Source organism: Phalacrocorax aristotelis, chromosome 1 (assembly GCF_949628215.1).
Source record: "Phalacrocorax aristotelis chromosome 1, bGulAri2.1, whole genome shotgun sequence".
In the NCBI taxonomy this organism is placed as follows: domain Eukaryota; kingdom Metazoa; phylum Chordata; class Aves; order Suliformes; family Phalacrocoracidae; genus Phalacrocorax; species Phalacrocorax aristotelis.
The window spans coordinates 37777445-37796380 of NC_134276.1; the positions used below are offsets into that span (position 1 = coordinate 37777445).

An 18936-nucleotide genomic window follows, 5' to 3' on the forward strand; every position below is an offset into this window, starting at 1 on the left:
TATATCAACATATAATATAACGGTCAGTGTACAGGTTGCAGCAATCTGCAGTATAACATTATGAAGGCCTTTAAGTGAAGTGGTCTTTCCACAAATGATTTGAGGAAACCTGGGAAAGTATTCAACAAAAGCAGAACTGGTGCTAATAGAAGTAATATCTACACCTTAGTTTACAAATAAAACTAGTTTTATCTCTTCCCAACAGATTTTGTTACCCTGCTAAGTTAGACCAAACTGTTTATCTCAACAAAGATTGATTACCAATTAAATATCACATAAGCTAATAAAACAATACCTTGAAGTTTATCCAGATGGCTTTATTAAAAACAATAATCTCTGACATAAACACAACTTGGAAGGATAACATTGCTGAAATATTTCAGAAGCTACAGGAAGTTTTAATGATATCTTGACAAAGCAGGAAATCTCAGTAGATATGTAGTGAAACTTAAGGTGACCTTGTAAATAGCCTATATAAAACATTTTATAAAACTGTTGTTTCCTGGCATTCTACTTTTTCTGCCATTTGATGTCAGGTTACATCCAGTGAAATGAAACTAGATGAACAGCCATCCTTCAAATATTAAGTTCCATCATTTTTCCTGCCTCCCAGGCCATGAAATAGCTACCCACCACCTGCTGTTCACAGGTTGGTTTGTCAGGTTGCAAGTCAGAATTGATATGCACTGACTTTTAGAGCACCCCAAACTAAATTATGTCTCTGTAGTGCTTAGGATAGCCACTGATGCCCTATGCTGGTCTGCAAACATCCCTAGAACTAAATTAAAACAAAAATAACTCTAGACTAGGCTGTGTTTGAATTTTACCATATGTCATTCAAGGACTTTGAATGAAAATTGTATATTTGGGGCAAGTTGCAGAACAGCCAAGGGCAAATTCATTAAGCATCTGCAGCCGAAATTATTTTGGGTTCATTGATTCAATGTTTTTCATGGAATAATTGTATGTGGCTATTCAGACTTACAAACACTTCTGTTTTCCAAAATGATGACAGCAAGAAAGGACAAGAACATATTCAAGGAGCTTTTTCTTAGCCAACATCCTCCAGGTGCACCCCATACATGCACTTATTCAGGTGTGTTTCCCCTTTTATATTATTTATAAACAATTGAAATAGCAACAGTATTTGTTTACTTAATTGTTTTGACCACATGAGCTGAAGGTAAGTACAAAATGAATGAGAAGGTTCAACCCAGATAAGCAATGGGAAAGGCTGTGTTTTTCTCATCGCTGTTCACTTGACGGAAAGAAACTAAACTCCTTGACCTTGTGTTAGGTATCATAAGCTTAGAATAAAATGTTCTAAATAGGTTAGCAAGCTAAGTTTATGCCATTTCTATGATGTATCATGTCCTGAAACAGGTCATATTCCCAAAAAATGAATGGAAATGAAAACTTTTTTCTTGTAAAAAAAATAGAGGTTAAGAGCTAGTGGCAAACTAATCATAAGACACGCAGACATGCTGCTATTTCTTAGAAACACTGAACAAAACCTAACAGGTTCCACAAGGAAGGATTTAGCTAAAAATCAGGCAGACTTACAGAAACTACAGAATTTAAAGAGTTCCCTAAAATATATTTCTATTTTAAGAAATCCCTAGTGTTGATATGGCTTGTATTCTTAGTAAATATATTTTTAATGACATATTTACCCCACTGTTGCTAGCAGCTACAAATCCAGCAATGGTGACCACCCCAGAGGCTGGCACACTGGCTGTTTGTGCCCTGTGCATTACTATTTCTGCTGATTTGTTTTCGTTCTTCCTACAACTCTTTCTTTATTGACATGACTCTCAAAAGGGTCCTGTAAGTACTGATTTCTCCAGGAGAGCAGAGAAATCTAGTAGATCACTCAGACTTGCAATAACATACACTGAAGGTATTATATGCTGTCATTGGGGAAACACAACAGGGAAATTTGATGGCATGCCTCCATCCTTTTCATTTAAAAAAACCCCAAACCACCACAACAGCAATAAACTCCAAAACCACAAAACCAAAAAACAAATAAACAAACAAACAAAAAAAAAAGCCAAGCAAACTAAAAATGAACAAATGGGTATGCTTTAATGGCAACACAGATTTATACCAGCCAGTTCCAAGACATAATGGAAAGCAAAGATTGTATACTTTTGACTGTCAACTCTTTTCAAAAGTTGTTTAGAAGATTCTTCCATGTGGTTTTATAGCTGCACAAAATAAGGAGCAGAGAACTGCCTATAGTTTGAATAAAAGCTAATAAAAAATGAAATTAAATTGAAGAAACATTTATCTGCAAATTAGAGATTTCCTTTAGTAAAGAACACAAAAACCTTATCTGGCCAACACAACACAAGTGATTATGCCTAGATAAAACGAGACTTTATTGGTGTCCTTGCATACTATTTGTAGCAATTGTTTAAAAAGATTCTCAAATGTTCAAAAAATAGTTCCTCTGTAACACGAGGACATACTCCAAAATCACTTTTAAAATTGGCAGTGCACCTATGAGGTCTATGGGAATAACTGTTACTCTGCACAGTTTAAATAACAAAATTTGCATCAGGTCATATTTCTGAAATATAGCTGATGTGAGAAATTAATTTGCATAATCCACAGTAAGTGGGTGTATTTTTTACCAAACAGTTTTTTGTGACCTCATTGGACAATATTTATTTCTTTTCCAATATTTTCTTGCTTTTCTCCTGTCAATTTCGGTATCCTGAATTGTGTTTCTTCTCCCAAGCACAACCAAATCATTCATAAATACATTAAAAAATTTTTATGGTTTTATTGACCTAACAATTTATCTAAAAACCAAAACCAACCAAACAAAAAAACCGAACTGAAAAAGAAAAAAAACCACATGAAATGCCAGTGATGCAATAAGAGCAACTGTTTTCTCAGGCTGAAACTGATTGAAAGCATCTCCTATATAAAAATGAAATGCATTTCTGTGGATGCACTGACGCTTCACCATCTGTCCAACATCTCAGATTTACTCTCCCAGATAACTTCATATTTCACCCTGCAGTCCCTAAAGAAACATCACTTTAAACAGGGCCACATGGAAAAATGCACTTCAATAACATCTGAAGGTCTTGCATTTAGCTGCAAGGGCCTCTAATCTAAATGAATGATGTGCCTATAGAGTAAGCTCCATTTAGAGGTATGGAAATAGGAAAGAGCAAATGTAAGGGAAAGAATGCTAAAAAGAAAAAAAAGACAGAAGAAGAAAGAAAGAGAACAAAAGATTGGAAAGAAAAGGGGGGCTGGAGAAGGGAATGAAAGAGAAGGGGAAAAAAATAACAGCAACTCCAGAATGATGGCAGTAAAAGACACAGGGATTTACAGATAAAGCCAGAAGATGCTGGCAGCCATCTATCAGTCTGCCTTGATGAAACAGGTATTGGAAATTAACTCAGGAACACTATGAATTACATTCAATCCATGCTCTGGGCTAAGCACTTGTCAATTTTAGCTGCTATTGCAACCTATTACTTACAGACTACATGGCTGGCAAGCTAATGACACTGGAGAGTGTTAAAGAATAGCAGCATAAACTGTATACAGCGATGCTTGTCACAGTCTGAGCATATCTTCCCATAGTCTAATGTGAAAACTGAAAGCCCAAACTCTTAGTTCCTCAATGAGCACTTAACCTCATATCACATTACTTCACATAGGAGAAAAGTACATATCTGAAGAATTAATCAGTGATCTGCCTGTCCACAGAAATCTTTTACCAAGGTTTTTTGAGCATTGTGAAAAAGTGCTTTAATTAAACTTTTCTTGAACATTCTTCCCTCTCCCCATAGGATAATCCACTCTGAAGCACAACTCTTGAAATGTTGACAATGTCCTGACAATTTTTTGGAGGGCATTGATAAAGGAGTAGGCAAATATGCTGTCCCTATAAAACTTCAGTCTCTTTTATATACAGTGTATTACTAGGTTGCAGACTGGGACTTCCCACCTGACTAATGCTTGATTACTTAGCTTTCAAAACAACCTTCCAGGGAAGGCGAATTTAATTTTATATCTACAAGTACATATAGTAACAGTTGTGCACTAACACACTAGAAATGCAAATTTTTTAGAAAGTCATTTACCCAATATACTGGAACTTTTTTATTGTATATTTCAGCTGATAAGCTTGTCTAACAGTGAAATATTTCAATATGCAAGTACATTCAGAGTAAATGTTAGACAGTGTGGTCCTGTGACTAACAGCTGCTGCTGCTGGGGGGGCGGGGAGAAAGAGAAAGAGAGTACAAGCACCAAAAAAACCAGCGAAGGCCAAATTTGAACAAATGTTTGTCAAGTAAAAAGGGCAGTTTTTTGTCTGATGGAAGAGATTTAATTAGAAAAGTCACAGAAAGAAGCTGCCATGAAAGTACCAGATCCATTTTCTTCAGTTAAGCTAATGAACCTCATTGAACTTCGCAAAGAGTTGCTGAACCAATAATACAAGGGGAAAAAAAATCCAGAAAATCTGCTGCAGCATCCCTTAGAAATGAACTAACCAATTATCAATGTGACTTTCCATCCCAGGAAAGCAGTAATATGACACATTTACTTACTGATTTTTCTTCCATTTGAGTAAGCAATGGACAAATAAATGATTACAGAAAGAAATTATTTTAGTATATTGTTTCTTTTTTAGAGCGGACTATAAGTTCAAAATTTAAATCACATGTTGTATGTGCTAAGTCACCTACATGGTACATTATCTGCCCAGTCTGTTGCCTAATTCTATCAAGGATTTTTCTCCTAACAGCAACCATAACAAAAAACTATTAAGGAACATAATATTTTGCATTAGACAAGGGCATCTTGAATGTATTAAATATCACAGTAAACAAAATTCTTTTAACAATGACAACGCAATTAAAAACAAAATCCCAGCCCAAAGGAAGATGGTTACGTAGAAATTCAGGGTAACTCAAAAATTCTCTTTAATTAAAAAAAAAAAAAAAGAGTCCTTTAAATGCTTTTGGATTGTTTTATGCTTCATTGGTATTCTTCATGTACTCCTCTCCTTGTTGTTTAGCCTTTCACAGTATATCCGTGTTTGGCATAAAGCTGCAGGCCTGGAATTCAAGTATACAGCATGTATGGAATATAATCATAAAGCTTCTACACTCCCATGACACCAATTAACCAAAAATATCTTCTTATCATAGGACAGACAACTACAAGAAAGATGTGTTAAAAACAAACAGACAAGCAAAAAACATTAATGCAACTTAAGATTTAAAGGTCCATAGAAAATTCGTATCATATAGATTTTCAAAACAGAAAAAAACCTAGCCTTTAAGAGGAACTTCAGTGCTTGAGATCCACATTTTTTTTTTCAGTGCATTTTTGGTCTAAATTTTGGAATTGAGCCTTTGTGTATGGGGTTCTCAAAAGGTTCACTGAAATATATGGAAAGTTTCTACCCATTTTATGGGATGTCATTTTCAAAGGAGACCAAAGTAAGGATAAAGCTAGAAATTTTAAAGGTTTGGAATACATAATAGATCAAACACTTGTCTGTAACTGGAGATACTTTATTTAGGTAACAAAAAGTATTCAGTGTACTTGGTGGAGAGCCTCCTACTCTGACAGAGTAAGGAAGAGAACAGGTTGAGTTGATGAGTAAATCATGTAACATTTTATAAAAAGATTCTTTTAATAAATATGGTTTCAAATGTTCCAAAAAAAAAGATTTTGATTTGTCAGATATACACTTCTTTAAGAGTATATATTTTGGGCATACTTACAGTTGCAGGTTCCTTTCCCCTTCAGTTTTTGGATGAGGCAGGAGAAGGAAGAAGAAAATTTTTTTCACTCTTTCCCACTCTGAAACCACATTACAGAGGTAGTTATATTCAATAGGAAAAAAGGAAAGGAGAGAAGTAATAACATTTTCCTAAACATCCTGCTAACACACAAACCAGTTGCCAAAAGTTTGCACCTCTTGCTACATCTGAAATTTTGAATGTACATAAATATTCTTCAAAGCAGATTTTGTGTAGAAGTAGATGAACCTTCTGGATGTTATATGTTTTATTATAAATTAAATTAAATACATTTAAATAAATTTAAAAGCATAATACTGCTTTTTTGCAGGCATACACACTTGTAAAGGTTCTTGTATTCAGAGAGGCTGAATATACAGCAGTGGATATTTCTGGCAATATGTCTTCTTACATTAGTAAACATTAGTAAAAGATTTTTTAAGGTTAAAACCATGCCTGATCCCTGAAGACAATGAAACTGAAAGAGATTACGTGGATAGTTCATGGTTCACATGGATATGGAAAAAAGTGGTTGGAATCATGGTAACATTATACAGACTACTCCCACAGTGTCATAAAGTCTTGACAACGATATGTCAGGTTGATGGGGGTCAAAGCAGCGGAAAAATGAAGCAATACCAGTCCTAAAATCTAAAATACTTTCTACTGCTTGAAGAAGTACATGGGTTTTTATTATGAGGAATGATGCTGCTCTGTGCCAGTCCAAAATATCATTGTTCAGAATTCAAGCTGTTGACAAAGGTGATACTATGCTGTTGCTAGGTCAGCTCTACTTGAACATTGATTTTGCCTGCAAATGGAAAACTCCAGACAAGTCACCTCTCCTGAATGCTCACTTTCTGAGGTTTGGGCCTCTCTGTGGCAACACAAGCAGGTACACTTTGAAAACACATATGGATTATTTTTTCTCCATTAGCATTATTTACAGTTATTAATTACTGCTCTCTCCAAACCAGGATGGATAGGAATACACATGTGCCAGCATTAATATTTCTCAGAGCTTCTTGATCTTCACTACACACAAGGTGTGCGAATGCTAGTAAGGATAAGAAAGCAGTTTGCATAGCCTGCTTTTGTTTAGGACCTCCTGGTTTTGTGGCTCGCTATTTGTTTAGGTCATGCCTTCTGGTAAAGAAGGGTGAGAACCCTTGATAGTTTCTACTGAATTGTTGAGACACTGTGTAGCCTGTTGACTGTGTGGAATAAAAGTTACACTTAGTGTTGCCTTTTCAACTGTGATGAGGATTATTTATTCCTGCTCTGGTGGTGAAATAAGAAATCCCAATGCTGTTACCCCATTTCAGTGCACAGATGCCTAATAAAACCATTGCTGATCTACTGGATTAAAAAAGGAGACAGGGGTCTAGTGCAGTATTGCACCACAGGAATAACAACATCGCAGTCTTGCAGCTTCCTGTGGTTTTGCTTTCTGCAGGAAACTAAGAAATCGTTAAGCTTTGAAAATCTTTTTTTTTTTTTTTTTTTGTAAATAACAATCTTTGTCTGGATGAAGTGATAATCTGATTAAGTGTTATCTCTAGTGTTCTCTGCTGTAAGTCAAGACCATTCCTACATTCTTGTACGCATGATACCAGACATGAATCATTTTCCATGGAGATAACATTTGGAGGATGTGTTATCTGTAGGCAGACTGCAGTCTCTGATAATGAGTCTGGGGGAGTCATTGCCATATCGGGCACCTAACTGATGAGTTCTTATAGAAACCCTGATAAAACCCTTTCCGCATAATGTCCATATGCATGTAAATAATGTTTACGATTCCACTTCAGTGAAACTCAGCTCAAAACACTGAAATTAATAGGAATCTTAATTACTCCATTGGGAGCTGACTCATGCATTGCAATGTTACCTAGTTTAGATTTTTCCTGTATTTCCTGTTTTTCCTATGTAGTATTATTTTTCATGTGGTACCTTGACCAACATTAAAAAGCTGACATTCATTGTGTCTTGCTGTACTATTGAATACAGACACCATAATGCTTTCTATTAAAAAAAAACGAGAGGAAGTAACACCATGATACTTCAGACTCCCATGTGATAAAAAAAGAAATAAAATGGGGGTTTTGACATGTAGACAGTCCTTTTCAGGTCTCATCCTTTGCTTTAACCATCAGAACATGGTGGGAAGGTGGCTACATAGACTTGAAGGAAGTTCCACTATACCTAGGTTAGTTACTTCATCTGGGCAACTGAGAGACCATTAATGCAGCACTAACCATTGTTTTACAGGCTATATACAGGTTGTACATGCCAGCTTCAAAGAGACATAAATGATATCATTATATTTATTGTCAAAAATAGATAATTAAATGTAAAACACTGAGTCATATGTACCCTGAAGACAACATAAGAGTTACTTGGATCTAAATAGGATTTGTATTTGTACAATTGGTTCAAGATTACCCTTGTTATAGTGTGCTTTTAATGTATATTTACACTAATAGAGCTAGACTACAGTATTTTCAGCATCAGAAAAGACCATAATCTTGCTATTTAGATCTAATTTGCAAGTTATTGTCTTCATGAAGTACATGAAAAATGTATTTTATTTTCAATACAGGCAACTATTTTATTACGATTTAGGTAAGGTAAGTTATTAGACTCATGACTGGATCAGCAATTTTTATTGTATGCACTTCTCATTACTGTAAGTTTCTTTCATTTGCTTTGTACTGAAAATATTTATGTTGACCACCAGCTACCTGTGGTCAGTTACAACTACTTTAAGAAATTTTCAATCTGTTCAATTATTTCCCATTCTATTTGGCTCAACTTTAACCAGTATGGCACCTTCTTTTCATTTTTCATACATGGCCACAGTTTATAATGAAGTTCCAGTAGTTCTTTATGCCTCTGTGAAACATACCTATAATTTTCCTTTCACTTTTTTTAAAAATGGAAGCCAAACTGGAATAATATAGGGTGTGATAAATTGGTATATTTTTCATTACTAAGGAATGTGAACTATTTTCTCTACTATATATTTAGCTGGTTTTGTTTTTGAGCTTTTGCACTTCGATCAAAGTGTAAACGGGAACAAAAATGTTTCTTAACTATTATAGGAGGCTTAGCTAGATTCCCTTTTTCATTGTAGCTAACCTGCAGAAGAAAAGATATCAGCAGAGGAGACCTCACTGTCAGGCATAGATCAAAATACCTGTCAAAAATAACCAAAGCTAAGCACATATGTATATACGTTGCCAGGAAGTAATTACACCTTTGTGTCACAAAAGCAGTGGTTGCAAGTAACACTTAAAGACTTGCGGTCTTTATACGGTGTTCATTCCCCTTAAACTTTTGCTCTTCCTGCTGCCACCAAGGAGGTAACAGCAGGAGCACCAGCAGAGACAAAACATTGGCTGGCTGTTGTTGTCTCTGCTGAGCAAAAGTGTCAGTTACTTTTCTAAATATAAAGTTTAAAATGTGCCTGAAAGACTCATATTCACACAATTATTTCTTGGTTTGATGAAGTTAACATGATTATATAATCCTAGAAATATTATTGGACTCCTACCATGTTCTACAGTTTATTCTGCATAAAGTTGCTGTTTGTCATGTTATTGTTACTGTTATGCCTGGAATTATCTTCTGTCTTTTCAATTGTTTGTTTGGTTTTTTTTTTTTGTTATTGGTGGGGTTTTTTTTGTCTTTTGTTTTTTTAAATTGCCATAATATTTCCCGTTTTGAATAGGATAACATTTGGCATTGAGATGGTTATTCTAATGACTATACACTAGAAATCTTATGAATGGCACATTAATTCTGTTTCTCCATAAATCCACAGTGCAACCCTCCATAGCTAATCTCTCAGCATTAGACAGTTTAGGGGAAAAGAGCTGGCTATTGTCGTGTTTCCTGATTTAAGAGAGATTATTTTCCCTTCTCTGTACCACAATAAAAATGCTGCAACATGACCTATTTATCTTTTATTGTCCAGCTCCTGGGAGGCAGAAGGCGTAGGCAGAGACTGGAACCTGCATGTCCAGCTTGTGGATATTTTCCACCTTGTCACCTGTGGAACAACGAAAGAATGTGTGCAGCTGGGATCTGCATCCACCCCATTGCTCACAATTTCTCATACCTTCTAGAATTAAAGTGGGTTCTTTATTTTTTTCCAGAGGTAAGTTCATAAAGCTTCAAAAAATGAAATAAGAGACTAAATCTGAATTCTAAGGAACATAATCTCATGCATTGCTCTCAAACAAGGGGATAAGAGAAAGGGGAAGAGAGGGCAAATTAAGTTGTGACTTTCTCCAAATTTGTCTGGCACACTTCTTCCTCCCTTTTCTAAAACAGCTCTGAGCAAGAGGCTTGTGGCATAAATACTATTTAAGTAAGAAGCAAAAAGACAAGACTAACTGAAGAACAGATAGTCATTCGTAAGTAGATGATAGAATAAGATAGTTATTTGTTCTTTGTCAGACAAACTCTCTCCTATAGCCATCCTTTTTGTGAAGGAGAAAAACTAAAATAAAAACAATCCTTTTCTACACTTGTGAGGATCTTGGAAAACCAAGCTTTAAATGGACCTGAAAACATGTGCCACCAAGTTACATACAGATAACTATCTCTTTTTTATTTATTTTAAAGAATTATAGATACATTCAGAAGACAAGTCATCAGTCAGCAGTGACAGCCAACATGAAAATGTATAAGAATAAATTGGGCTTTAATTTTTCTTGACTAAGTATAGACATCTATCATAACTAATGCACTTCTAATAGCACAGCATTTTTTTCCATGAAGTAATCTCATCTATTTTGTTATGTGTCTTAAACCTAATTAGAAAGCAACAGTCCTAGCAGTTATACAAAGAAAAGCAATATTTCTTTTGACCAATGTAGGTGAAATCTACTGCAATTAAAGTTATGGCAAAGTTTATGCAAGAACAGAAAGATCATATCTTTGCTAAATAGGCTGTGAAGTCCTCCTACTTTTGGTGCCTAATTACTGGTGTCATGCTTGTAATAGCGGCATCTGTGCACACTCAACACTCTAATGGGCAGCTCCTACAGGACTAATGAATTTTAATTGATGGTGTTTAGCGTGGCTTTGGGTTTCTGTCTCTTGTAGAGGAGGCTATGCCCTTCTGCTCTTCTGTCCCCAAGTGAGCTGCATCTCTGCTGGGGAGCTCATAGATACAGATGGTCAACAAAAGGTGAAGAATGCCAAAACTCTCTGGGCATCAGCCGCTTTTCAGTAAAGATAAAGCTTGAATTGCTAATCAGCTTCCTTTTTTCCACCCAAGCTGTTTACGCTGTGGGCTTAATGTTAATCTCTTTTAGTAAGATGACACATTCTTTTTCAATTGAAAATATGCTTCCTTGGTTGACAAATCAGAAGGCGACCTTCTTCCCAGCCTCCTTGTAGGTAGTTTTAAATATAGCGTCTTTTGTCAGAGGAAAAACAAAAACACCTCATGGTGACACTTAATCATTTTACCCACTCCCAGAGTTTTTGCAACAGAGTGAAAACAAAACTACATTTTCCTGGAAGTGCAGTTACCTCTCTAAATGTTAGTTGTTCTGTAAGTATTCTGTTTTCTCAGAACAGAAGTTCAGCCATCACATTGATACTTGCTTCGTTTGTGCTTTCATATGCTATAATCAAAATCTAGCCCGTATATAGAAATAGGAAATTCTCCATCGGTGTTGGTCAGTTAACAGAGCTGTTTGTTCTTAGTTTTGAGACAATTCCTTGCCTCCTTTCCTGTAGATTATCCACCTCAAGGGAATAATCAAAAAGTAGGCATGTGCTGTTTGTGAGTGATATCTCTGAACAGCTATAATCTGTAGTCCCTTTTTGTTAAAAAAAAAAAAGACAAAACAAAACCAAAACCACAATGCCTCTTTCCTTTAAACATAGTGTCATATTTTTTAAAAGACAAAATGCTAAGGAATTTTTTAATCTCAGGCATGTATTAAATAGATATCATCATGAATGAATGCTTCATCATTTAGTATTTTTCAGATGAAAAGAAGACTGAAAAAGTCTGGTTTGAGTACTGAAATAAACAATATTTGTGTTGCTTTCCAAAACTCATCTGTAGCACCTTCATGCTGCCCATAGCCTCCATCAATTTGCCAGCATGCACCATGGTGCCGCAATGCAAAGGTGGATTCATGGCACTCAACGCCATCTGCCTATACACCATACACAAAATCACAAAATTTAATTGCAATATGCTGTGATGATTTATTTCTGTGGGTGTGGTTTTACCAAGGTTTTCAAATACATCTTAGCTAAAAATAATGAAACAATAATAATTAAAATTCATAAAGCAGTAAAATAACAAAAAACCCACACCACAGAATCACAGAATGGTAGGGACCTCTGGAGATCATCTTGTCCAACCCCTTGCCTGAGCAGGTACACCTAGAGCAGGGGGCACAGGACTATGTCCACATGGGATTGAAAATTCCTAGAGAAGGAGACTCCACAACCTCCCTGGGCAGCCTGTGCCACTGCTCTGGCCCCCTCACAGGAAAGATGATTTTTCTCATATTGAGGTGGAACATCCTGTGTTCCAACTTGTACCCATTGCCCCTTGTCCTGTCATTGGGCACCACTGAAAAGAGTCCAGTCCCATCCTCTTGACACCCACCCTTTAGATATTTATAAGTATTGATGAAATCCCCCCTCAGTCTTCCCTTCTGCAGGCTGAACAAAGCCAAGTCTCTCAGCCTTTCCTCGTAAAAGAGATGCTCCAGTCCCCTGATCATCTTGGTAGCTCTCCACTGGACTCTCTCCAGTAGTTCCCTGTCTTTCCTGAACTGGGCAGCCCAGAACTGAACACAGTACTCCAGATGTGGCCTCACTAGGGCAGAGTAAAGGGGGAGGATAACCTCTTCCATCCTGCTGGCAACACTCCTTTTAATATACTCCCAAGAAACTGCTTTCCAGCAGATCAACCGCCAACCTGTACTGGTGGATGGGGTTGCTCCTCCCCAGGTGCAGCACCTTGCACTTGCTCTTGTTGACTTTCATGAGGTTCCCTTCAGCCCAGCTCTCCAGCCTGTCCAGGTCTTGTTGGATGGCAGCACAGCCTTCTGGTGTATCAGCCACTCCTCCCAGCTTGGTGTCATCAGCAAACTTGCTGAGGTTACACTCTATCCCATCGTCCAGGTCATTGATGAATATACTGAACAGGACTGGACCCAACACAGACCCCTGGGAACACCACTAGTTATGTGCCTCCAACCAGACTCTGTGCTGTTGATCACGACCCTCTGAGCTCTGGTGTTGAGCCAATTCTCAATCCAACTCACTGTCCCCTCTTCTAAGCCACACTTCCTTAGCTTGCCTGTGAGGATGCTATGGGAGACAGTGTTGAATGCCTTACTGAAGTCAAGGTAAACAACATCCACTGCTCTCCCTTCGTTGACCCAGCCAGTCACGCCACCATAGAAGGCTATCAGATTGGTCATGCATGATCTTCCCTTGGTGAATCCATGATGACTACTGATAACCTTCTTTTCCTCTACGTGCATGGAGATGACCTCCAGGATGAACTGTTCCATCAGTGTTCTGGGGATGGAGGTGAGGCTGACTGGCCGAAGTTTCCCAGGTCCTTCTTCTTGCCCTTTTTGAAGACTAGAGTGGCACTGGCTACCCTCCAGTCCTCGGGAGAGCATGTGTGTCACACATGTCCTTTTACAGCTATCTACAGCACAGGCCACAACTTCCCCAGGGAAGTCGTGCTCCCACACACCTATCCCAACAGGACCTGGAAGAAGGCACAGACACTGGCTCAGTCATAGGCAAGGATGGGTCATGTCAACCATAGTACAGTTTTCCACACATCAATCAGGTCTGCTGATTCTTGGGAGTCTTCAGAGCATTTTCCCCAAAGTTTTCTTTACCATGCAGGGCTTCTGTCACTAGTCTCTGGTTCTGAGTGTTACATGGGTCAAGAAATCAAATACTTCTGGTGGTTTCATTCAGTCATTAGGCCTTTCATGTACTGTCCACTTTCTCACGTTACTTCTGCATACTGATTTCCAGGCTTAGCTGTTTACTTATGGATATTCCTTCTGGGTCACTGTAATCACTTATCTCCAGTCAAACATTGTTTGCTTCCTTCCACCAAACATTGAGTTCCCCTTTCTTGCAGCTGTTCTGTAGCTAAAATGCTACTTCTACATGATCTGTTTGTTAAGATGAGTGTTACTTTTGGATTTGAACCTTAGTTGAACAAAGAATAAGACTTTTATTGGAAGATACACATATGCTTAATTATCTTACTCAACCAGCCTACCTATAGAACAGAAATGCTTCTGCCAGACTTGTAACCCTTAATCTAAAAATTTACAGGAAGACCTTGCTGGGTCTTCTCAGCTGTAAGGAATGCATTGCAAAATCAAAACCTGAGTTTGGCTCACATGTGGATATTTGAAATCAACATCTCCCAGCTGTGGCTGTGTCCAAACTTCTACACAGTAAATGCAAGATTCTCTTCGTCTAACTTGGGTTATCTGAAATGCTGTGTCTGCTTTAAGCTAGGTATGTATGTTTCCTCTACAGCCATGAGAGACAAGTTTCCTGCCTACTTTAGACACCTATTTATTCAAAGGTATTGCAGGAAAGGTATAGTCCAACAAGTTTGCATTAACAATTTTATCTCTCTCAAGGCCAATAGTTTGCACCAATTTTGATCTACAGAAAGAAGATGTCATAATGCCAAAATCATGCATTTGGCTTTTTAAGGAGTTGTACCTTTTTACATATGGCTCCATTTCCTAGCAGCTAGGCCCATGTCCATCAAGCCTTTAAGTACACGTGCAGTCGCTCATTGTGACTACTAGGAATAATGCTATAATAAGCTGCTCCAGAGGAGCTGACAAAAAGAAATTAATAAAATTAGTCACTAAGAAGTGCTTCTTTTTCCTTGTATTCCAACCTCCACAGCTAAAATATGAAAGGATTTCTGTGAAATTGTCAGTATTTGACAAGGACATATCAGTAAGAGGTGATACAGTTTTATAAAAAAGATATTCAGAAACTCAAAACTATTGACTTCAACTTGCAAGTAAAACTTTCAAAACAGATTTTAAGAAAGCTAAGTCCATCTGTTATATTTGCAAAGAACAGATCTTAATTCAGTCAGGATTTGGTCAGTAATAAGAACTGCACAAAGACTGAAAAAGAAATCTATATATGTTTATGAAGGTTTTAAAACAAGTTAATCTTCCGTCATGTTTGTGCACCTATTGCACCATATGTGTTAATACTTTCTGGCTGTATTGGCTTTCTCTATGAGTGTAAGACAGCAACAAAAAGAATTTAACTAGCCAGTGAAGCCAGCTTTACACCTGCTTCGAGCTGATTTTTCCTGTAGTACTAAGTCTCCAGGTCACAACTATGAAGGTGGACAAAAATCTTGATATCTACTTATATTCTAGGAAAAAGTATATCCAGAAGGAATCAGCATAAACCAGAGAGTTAAAGGAATGTTGCTGGGCCTTCACAAGATCTGAAGTTTTGTTATTAAAATATGTTAAAACATTATTGAAAGGTATATTTTTACCCAAACATAAACATTATGTGTTTGCTCTAAACTATGAACATCAAACACTGGGTAATTGGAGTAAGGTCCTTACTGTAGACTAAGATTTCTAATTCAGGATATGTGTGTAGAATTTCATATGAAACATTAGATCTGTTAAAAATGCTTTTAGTAAGTCTGCCTTAATGGCTTCTGCACCCAAGAGGGGTGGTAACAATATATGAGGATCACAGCTGGGGAGATCAGACCTTTCTGCTACCAAACAAACTGTAGTTATTGCATTTGTAGAAATGGCAGTCCATTTATCAAGTGAGTTGGAATGTCAATAAGTGGGCAGGTGAAAAAAGTTACAAAGATGGGGTCAATGAATGAGGTACAAAGAAATAAACAAGAGCAGCAAAATACTCCCCAACGCAGCTGAATACTGAAAAGTAAGGTGCATGGGAGGCTTCATGGCGCCATACTAAGTAAATAATCTCTGAAGTGCCAAATTTCTTAGAGAATTATGTATGTCAGCTTCATATAGGGTTATACTCCATTCTCTGACAGTTGTGCAGTAAGTGGGAAAAAATATGTGTATTGTTTTTATTTAGGTTTAAAGATACTAAAATTATTTCTACAGCAGATGGAAGACAGCCCATCAGATCACTATCAGATCACTCTATATTGTTGTTACATACTCATACATACACACCCACAAACCCACACCCTTATACAAAACAGGAGATAACGAGGTATCTGGATAAATTTATTGATACCACTTAAATCTGGGAAGCCTATCAAACTTACTCAGAGGTTCTGTGCTCACCATGAACAAAATACAGGCACAGAATGCAGATCTGCAGGGGGGATATTTTTGAAAGATGAGCAGTTACTCTGCAAAGATGTCTAAGTGTTCACATTGTAGTTATGCCAATATGATAGGTCCCTGGCAATGAAGGAACAGCTCTGTCTCTCAACCCTGCCCTTTTCCTGATCATATAGCTCTGTCCCTTCTTTTTCACCCATATAGTTGTTCATCAGCTCTTCAAGTGAGCCAGAGCAAAGATCTAAACCAGCACAAAACTGTTTGGTTTTTTTATTTTTGTCTTTTATTTTGGGTGAAATGGGAAGAGGACACATATTTCAAATACATTTTACATTTCTGAGTCTACTCATGTGTGATCAGACATCCAACAAAAGACAAGCATGAAGGGTGGGGCTGCTCCTATTAGTAGGAGCTATTTGTTAAATTGTGATAGCTGAAACACAACACTTAACTCTGGGTCTTCTGAAAAAGAATAAGACTTAACTGTTCTGCTACCAGGACCGTGTGAAGCAGATTGCTTAAGGCCTGTACTAGGCAGAAATATCCTTGACAAAATGATGAGTGATTAAAGAAAAAGGAAAGAAAGGGGAGAAAGACCATGTTGTAACATACCTGCTTCTTATGAACTTTCATTAATAGACCTCCTATTAAAAAGAATTTGTATCATCCTTTCTCAAAGAAGGTATAGAACAGATGTTTAGAGGGGTTCAGATGCTATTATAATTGATAATAGGGTTTAAAGTTTCAATCCTATATCCTTCCACCTTCATTTCTTCCTGTGCTTCAGTCAGAAACTGTCTGGATCTTCACATCAGCACAGGTGACCTGGACCCCAGAGAGATGGTAAGCAGCATTTCTGCAGCCTCCTCTAGATGTTCTGCCAGTAGAAGGCGACCTTTATTTAACCTAACAGAAAACCAAGAGATATTCCAGCTACCAATGAAACAAATTGTTATCAAATCAGAGCACCCTGGCAGGCTTTCTACCATTGAGTGCTGCCTGCTATTTAGGTTTCTTGTAAAGGGGGCTGCACGCTGTAAATAGATTCTTGGCAGATCGCCATTCAGGGCCCAGTGCCAGGCGTTTACCCCTGGCCTTGTTGTAAGCCTGGACCCGTGGGGTCACCTGCCATGATGAGGTCAGAAGTTTGAAAGGCACTCATATTATTTAAGGCAACAGTTTAATTTACTTTAAACATTAAAAACAAACAAGCATAATGAAATCCACTGCAATGGTAAATCCGTGTACACTCATGTTGAGCAAATATATCGATCACTCTTTGCAAAGATGTAGTTTAATATGTTGTAAAACCTTGCTAATATAGTATAATAAATAAAATAGGGGAGGGTTAGGTGCATGTTAGATCAGCATATTCTGTAGAGGAGATATGAAATAGCTCAGGGCACTTGCTTCCTAAAGGAGAATTAACTAGCTTCCATATGTTAGTCCAATGATCAATAGACAGTTCAATTCCCAGACCTTTGTTCTAGCTCTCAGTAACACGATATTATCTAATCCATGTCCTATCCATTATCAGTAAAAACAAGGGTGGTGTAAACTGGCATACCTCCATCACCGCCAAGGGAGCCCTGTTGAGATGCTTTGAGCCAGACTTCACTCAGGGTATCTGCTTCCCAGCTTTTCTTGGTAAGAAAAAGAAGTTTTAAGGTCACAAAGTAAATATTGCACAAAACAGCTGCTCTACAAGTTGATAGCAATATTTTTTTTTTTAAATGGATTGAGCTCAAAGTCAAATGTATGGAGGTTTTTGGTGTGCAAAAATTTGGGAGATGAACATTTTGCATTTCTAGTTTCTTTCCTTTCTCATTTGTTTTTTCTGTACATTTCACTCCTGGGATCTATCTTTCCTCTTCCTTTGTCAGCTGCTCGCTGGCAAGAAAAACATTAAGATAATGTTTGAAACAGTTCTGTTTCCCAAGTCTTTTGACTACCAGAAGCTCTAACAAGACATTTATGTGAAATACCATATCTACAAAGCACTAGTGAAAAAAGTAACATCATCCTGAGATTCTGTCCTCTGCTTATGACACTCAAAGTCCACCCACCTGTGAGGTCTTTAATTCACACATTTTCATGTAATGATATTGACTGAGGAGAAAACAAACCCTGGCTTGAAATGCCAGGGTTTCTTCTAGAGTAAAGATGGACTTTCTTCTAGGGTGTCTTCTAGAGTAAAGATGGGCAATTTTTGTTCTGTGAAAACCTTCAAGCAGGATTGTGTGATATGCACAGATGATCAGTATCAGAATACAGAGTAAAGTATCCTTCCTGAGCATCTAGCAGCCCACAGGAGCACCAGCCGATTCCACTTCTTCTTTGCTAATTCCATGAGTCATACAAAGCAGTCAGAAGGTTCTGGGTTTTACCCCCAGAAGCACCAGCCAGGACTGTCAAACCACTGTAAGGCAGAAAAGGATGAGGTAATGGTTTGTATCACTGGTGGTATAACAAGTCATTGCTCCTGCCCCATCCAGATGGTAGCAGGGAGAGAGTTGTGCCATCCCCACACTGCTTACTGAAGGGCACAGAACTGAGCTGTCCCTCACCTGGAGCAGAGCAGACTGTGTTCTGGCATCTGATGACAAATAAAACAGATTACAAGTTTGTCTGTGCGGCTTGACGAAGCATCCATATGCAGCCAACAATTAGCACAGCACTGCTGTGGCCTTGATACACTGACTTTAATGGAGTAAATCCAAAGCTTATTGGTGTAATCAAGTAAAGCATCACAGTTCCATGGTGCTGAGGCTGAAATCAGAGTAACTGAGGTTATT

General features: G+C 37.6%; 1 long non-coding RNA gene across 1 annotated transcript; it reads right to left on the reverse strand.

Annotated features, from left to right (window-relative positions):
* Positions 1 to 1177: 1177 nt before the first annotated feature.
* LOC142052085 (uncharacterized) lies at positions 1178 to 18020 on the reverse strand. The gene is made up of 3 exons (XR_012658704.1): positions 17709 to 18020; positions 5769 to 5847; positions 1178 to 5093 (listed from the first exon to the last, which is right to left on the reverse strand). It is a non-coding gene; the product is annotated as an uncharacterized LOC142052085 (long non-coding RNA).
* Between the last annotated feature and the right edge of the window lie 916 nt (positions 18021 to 18936).